This window comes from Danio aesculapii, chromosome 3 (genome assembly GCF_903798145.1).
Source record: "Danio aesculapii chromosome 3, fDanAes4.1, whole genome shotgun sequence".
NCBI classification, from domain to species: domain Eukaryota; kingdom Metazoa; phylum Chordata; class Actinopteri; order Cypriniformes; family Danionidae; genus Danio; species Danio aesculapii.
The window spans coordinates 41,862,901-41,870,018 of record NC_079437.1 but is presented as its reverse complement, the minus strand read 5'-3'; positions in this window follow the sequence as shown (position 1 = coordinate 41,870,018).

The window sequence follows — 7,118 nt, the reverse complement described above, 5'->3', positions numbered from 1 at the left end:
CCCCCTCCTCCCCTTCTTCCACCTTTATCCAAGAATGGGCGGCACGGTGGCCTAATGACTAGCACGTTGCCTCACAGCAAGAATACCATGGCGTTGAGTCTTCACTAGGCCATCTGGTGTTTATGTGCGGAGTTTGCCTGTTCTCCGTGTGGGTTTCCCCCCGGGTTCCCTGGTTTCCTCCCACCATGCAAATGTGCTCTATATTATTGATAAAATAAGCCTAAATCTTTTTCCAATGTCTTACTCTCAGGAAGTTCACCTTGGCCTCAGCAGCGGGGGGAGTTTCAAGATCGAACTCTGAGCTCAGTCTCCCCTCGCCCTGTGAAAGGAGGGAGCCCTGGGCTCGAGGATACCTTGAGCTCAGGGCTCTCTCCTGGGACAGCACGCCAAACAAGCTATGTATAAATCGTGAGCAAGTGTGAACTCTTGAATTAGTGTGAACTTTATATAAACATTTTTACAGTGTATGTGAATATGTAAGTTTCCTGTTGTTTGAGTTTCCTGTTGGTCAGCTTTTCTTTTTATATTCATACACGTGAATCTGTACCGTTACAGTAAACTTTATTGTCCCCCTTTTGGGGCAGTTTAGGGAATTTGTTCTGCTGCGTAATAGATTTACAACATATATAATATATTACACACTTAAGACAAACATTAAAGAATATGAATAGTACTAAAACAGCAACTACCTCTTCTTATTAAATCATCAAATAAATTACTCAAGGAACAAATGAAAATTTAAATCTGTTGGTCCTTGCCAAAGGGCGACCCCAAGGATCCTGAGGGAATTGTTTGAAATAATCAAAAGAGGAGATGGGCGGTAAATTCCGCCTGATACTCCACGAGAAAAACGTATAGTATTTTACGTTTTGTCATCTTTAGGGCTTTAATTTGTACAAATTCGAGTTCAGTTGTATGAAATGTACGATTTAAAAGGAGGCCGTGGCACCCCAACCCCACCTATAAACCCAACCGTCATTGGGTGTATGAGCAAAATCGTACTATATTGTACGAATAAGATCATATGAATTGAGAAGAATAAGCACTAAATTAAAAAGTTACGAATTGCGCTTGAGATTGTGTTGGGTAAAATCAGATGTAATCTGTTGGGCTTTCTTTACACCCTGGCTTTCATATGCATAGGATAACCCCGGCACTTATACCCCTAAATACACTTGCTGCAGGCAGTGGTGGAAAGAGTACAAAAAATCATACTCAAGTAAAAGTACCATTACTTGCCCAAAAAATGTAGAGCAGGTAGTGTAAAAGTATCTGTTGTAAATATTACTTAAAGTATGAGCAAAAAGTAGCCCTTTTAAATAATTCAAGAGTAGTGAGTAGTGAGCATTACACTGTGAAAAGTTGATGTGTTTACGAGCAGTTTGTGCAAGGATGTGTAAACGTAACATTCTGTAGTGCATTTAGTGATCTTCCTATATTCGTCGTTTCTTTCAATTTCCTTCCATTGTTTGTTGTTCGTTTCGTTCATTCGTTCAGATTTTTGTTCCTTCCTTCATTAGGTCTTTTGTTCATTCATTCATTTGTTTCATTCATTCATATTCCTTACTTCCTTTCTTCCTTCCTTCCTTAGTTTGTTCAGTCCTTCCCTTGAATCCTTCCTTTATTTATTTGGTCCTCCTCCTTCATTCCGCCTTCATTCATATTTGCTCCTTCCTTCATTAGGTCCTTTGTTCATTTGTTCGTTTGTTTATTCATTCATTCGTCCATCCGGTCATTTATTTCTTCCTTCCTTCCCTCCCTGTTCAGTCCTTCCTTGAATCCTTCATTCATTTGGTCCGTCCTTCGTTCGCGTCTTCCTTCTATTCCTTGTTCAGTCCTTCCTTCATTCGGCCCTTGTTCCATTCTTCATCGTTTCCATTTAGGGATGTGTTTAAGGTTATTTGGTTGATTTCAGTCATCATACAGTCGACATCCTTCATTTCTCATCAGTGACATGCAGTCTATAAAAGTCTCTTGGTCATTGCGTGTAAAGATTTTGGACATCTTCTTTAACATTTTTAATGCTTCCAAAAGGTTTTCTGCATTTATAAAGCGCCCATATCTTGAGGTTGTTCAGTATTATGCAATTCAGTTTCTATGTGCGATTTGATTGGACAGGAAATACAGGACTGATTTTTCTAATCCCCATATTCAAGAGAAAAATATAAACTAGTGACTGCAGGTTGAAGGACAGTAGTGGAGTAAAAGTACTGATACTGCAATAAAAATGTACTCAAGGAAAAGTAAAAGTACACATTTTTAAAACTACAAGCAAATTACAATTCCTGTGAAAAACAACTCACTGTAATTTGAGTATTTGTAATTTGTTACTTTAAACCACTGGCTGCAGGTATTTAAAACCTGACACAGTGAGTTCTTCTGTTTTACTTTTAAAGAAGCAAACCAACAAATCAATGAAAAGGCTCAAATGGATTCTATAAAGGCTTTACAAAATGCTACCATTAGAGTCCTATTAATATTAAACTTCGCTAATTTCTGCAGACAATAAAGTCTTTGTTGGCCTGTCCCACATATTCTTTCCATATTTTCATTCAAATTTAATTTATTATTAATAATATTACCTACATACTTTTACCTTTCCACTAATTCAATCTGGTGGTTATCAACCATATAATCCCACTTATAATCATATAATCACACTTTTATGTAAGTGGGAATATCCCAAAAACACAAGTTAGAACAAATTTTACATGTTTGTTTGGGGCACAGTAGCTGAGTGGTTAGCACTGTCGCCTCACAGCAAGAAGGTCGTTTGTTCGAGTCCAGCTGGACCAGTAGTTATCTGTGTGGACTGTGCATGTTCTCCTCATGTTCGCGTGGGTTTCCTCCAGGTGCTCCGGCTTCCCCCACAGTCCAAACACATGCACTATAGGTGAATTTGGTAAACTAAATTGGCCATAATGTATGAGTGTGTTTAAATGTGAGAGTGTATGGGTGTTTCCCAGTATTATGTTGTGGCTGAGAGCACATCCGTGTGTAAAATAAATGCCAGGATAGTTGCCGATTCATTCTGCTATGGTAACTAATAAATAACAGACTACGCCAAAGGAAAATGAATGAATGAACATGTTTGTTTGTCTCCCTCTCATTTGTAAACAAACTCCATCACTCAAACAGATCCTTTTACTTGATAAGAATGCAATGTAAGGTGAGGAGCCAAAGGCATTACTTTGGGTTACCTTTATGCATTTTTATTTTTTGACTCTTAAAGTGCCGATAGCCACTGACTAGCATTTTATGAATTACAAAGGACCACGGTTTCATCTAAAAACCTTTAATAGTCTTCTAGAGGATAACAGTCTCCTGCATCTTGGAAGGCCTGAGGGTGAGCAAACAAACAATAAATTTTCATTTCTGGGCTATCCCTTTAAATAATTGATGGATTCTTTCCTAATTGTATGTTGTGTGCATTTTTCAGCTGCATTATTATTCTGAAAGGGAGTCATAAAAGTAGATATTGTAAATCCAAGAGTCATTACCATTCATTAGCATGAGGGAAACCAGGGAACTTCATGCTGTTTCATTATTACACTCATTTTTTGTTGTTGTTTGTTTAGATTAAGCCTTTGACGCAGGCGGTCTCTCGTTCTCACAATCCCCCTATTCTTCTCCTCCACTCGTCTCTTCATATTTTAGCATGCAAGCGCTATGTTACCACATCAAAGAGATCACCAGCTTGTCCAAGAGTGTAATCCCACATACCGGCTCTGTCAGTGTGTGTCTGTGTGTGTAAATATTGAAGGTACCCAAAGAGAAACTGCATAATATAAAATACATTTTTGCTGGGGCTTTTTATTTAGCAAAGCCCACCTACTGTTTTCGCTAATTACTATCAGGGTGTGTACAAGTCATGTACATTGTTAATATTCACTTACAATCATAAAGAAATGCAGAAGACGAGCTGGTACGGTCAGAAAGACCCAGAGGAGTCTGTTCCAAAAGGTCATTTAACACCTTACGGAAATCTAATGTGACTCTGCATTAAAGCAAACAGCCTGTGGATAGACTTGGACATTCAGTATGAAGTTATGTGTGTGTGCGCGCGTGCCTGGTGTTCATCATGTTGTGCAGTGCACCAAATACATTTTTGACCTTGAGGAGATTTTTTTTTTTTTGTCCCCACAAGGAAAATGGCTCATAATCCTTAGTGGAGTACTAATGTAAATACTGTAAATGTAAATCTGCACAATGTGCCCTATACTGACACTGAGGGGACTGGGAAACTAATACAAATTAAAAAACGTTTTGTTTGAAGTGTGTTTATAATGACTCTTGCAGCTTGGCAATATTCACATTAAACCACTGAAGACATCTGGTCTTTTTTGACAATATTTTTGGTATTTATGTATATAAGTATCTAAGGTATATTTTTCTTGTGACATTTCTGTCTATAAAGAATGAGGGAGCTCACAGATTTCATATAAAATATCTTAATTTATGCTCCATTGGAGGATGAAGGTATTAGGATTTTTGTGTGAACTAACCCTTTAAAGCACATAAAAAATGTACATTTCCTGAAAGATACCAGCAGACTTGCTTGAATTTTGACATGTGCTTTGAATCACATTTGAATCACAAAAAATAGCTTATTTGTAATGTAAAAAATGCTTATTTAGAAAGAAGTTATATTAAATCTTGGGCCTTTATTTACCGTAAATAAAAAAAAATGGTTAAAACAATTATTATATATGTGTGTAAAATCTAAACAAAAAATAAATTAATTAAAATATTACTCATTATACTCTATATATCTCTATTATCTCTGTATTTATTTGTAAATGTCTTATTGGGAGTTGGCCTTTGGCTTTAGAAGTTATACGACTAACGGGGGCATATGAGAAGTTAATGCACCTGAAAAATTAAAAAAATCTAAAAAACATGCATGTTATTCGGAGAGGTGAAGCAATTAATTAATAATACAACTATGGGATGTCCTCCATAAAACCAACATGTGTGTTATATACTATAAGTAACCTGTGATTAATAATTACACCTGAAAACTCACTTTTCCGTTATACAGTAAACACACTCGAAAACAACAAGTGTGGTAAATTTTGAGTTTTAAAAAAAAAGTTTGTTATTTGTTTAACCATTTATTGAATCATTGCTCTTCGACATTCCAAAACTGCAACCTTTATATATCATATTTGCAAGTTTTGCTCTTCAATTCATTCATTCATTCATTCATTCATATTCATTCATTCATCATTTGGCATGGTCCCTTTATTATCAGGGGTCATAACAGTGGAACAAACCACCACTTTTACACAGTGGATGCCCTTCAGCTGAAACCCAGTACTGGGAAACCACACACACACACACACACACCCACAACACACACACACACACACACCACAACACACACACACACACACACACACACACACCACACACACACACACACACACACACCACACACACACACACACACACACACAACACACTACAGCCAATTTAGTTTATTCAATTCCCCATATTGCATGTCTTTGGACTGTGGGGGAAACCGGAGCACCTAGAGGAAATCCACACCAACACGGGGAGGAACATGCAAAACTCCACACAGAAATGCCAACTGGCCCAACTGGGACTATAAACCAGTGATCTTGCTCTGGGGTGACAGTGCTAACCACTGAGCCCCAGCCCCATGGAGCCACCCTGTTTTGCTTCAATCAAATGAAATAATTCTAAACTAATGAAAAGTTGTCGCTTTGCAAATAACACGACCTAAACTGCAAACAAACATATGGTTAATCTGCATATTTACTGTTATAAACTAAACATGAACATGTAAAACCAGATGTGAAAGCAGCTGGAAGTGAGTTCTGATGGAAATAGCAAGAAAAGTAACAGCAGTTTCCTGTTGTTGTTATTATCTGTGCTTTTTTTTAGAGGTCGCTCAGCATTTGATGATGTTCAGCCACCATGTTTGCCACATGTTACCCAGCAGGCACTGCTGCTTATACTGACAGCACATGTGTGCTGACGAAACATGAGGCTTGTCACTTACAGTGCTGAAGCTCGAAAAAATATGTTTACAACGTATGCACAACAAGTTCATTGTGCAAAAAGAGAGTGAAGTATTGATGGAGCAATGCAAATGATTCTCTCATCAAAGCAATAAGAATGGAAAAATGCATAACCAAATTAAGTTCATCATCAGAATTGCCACAAAAATCATATGTATAGTATGGCATAGTATCAAAAATCTGATATACGAACATATTTAAAGCTAATGTAATGGTAATTTAAAGCTTAAATTAAATTTATATATGATCATAAATTTTCTCTGTAGCCAAAACAATATTCCTTGTGTGTGTGAAGCACACTTGGCAATAAAACTGATACTGATTCTGATTCCTGATAATATATGATTATATATATATTATATATATATATATATATATATATATATATATATATATATATATATATATATATGTGTGTGTGTGTGTGTGTGTAAATGTAATATATGTTTTGCAATATATGTTTTTGCATTATTTTAATATATTTATATATATATATATATATATATATATATATATATATATATATATATATATATATATATATGTGTGTGTGTGTGTGTGTGTGTGTGTGGTGGTGTGTGTGTGTGCGTGCGTGCGTTGTGTGGTGTAACTAATAGGTGCATATGATTTTTATGATGCAAATATATCAAGACATATACATATCTATGCACACACACCTTGTGAAATCGCCCAAAAGGCACTGTTGATTTACGTCTGTTATGATTATTTGAAACCTCAATATTTTGGTTGTTCAGTAAGCAGAGAATCTTGATGGCCATTGGCTCAACAATGCATGTTGTGTGGACAGTGAAATGACCCAAGGTTCAATTTGAGGATCTAATGGGAAACTTAAGGTAATCATCAAACTGGAGGAAAAAAAAAAAGAGGTAAAGCATTGCTTGAAACTGAAACACTAAAATGGCAGGCTAGAATCCTGACCTAAACCTGATTGAAAATCTAGCACCTAAAGCGCTGAAAAATCTAGTTCTGAAAAAAGCTCTAGCGTCATTATTTATTTGTCTTCACAAATGCACATATTCCTAAACTATCAGTATATAGAAGCATGAACAG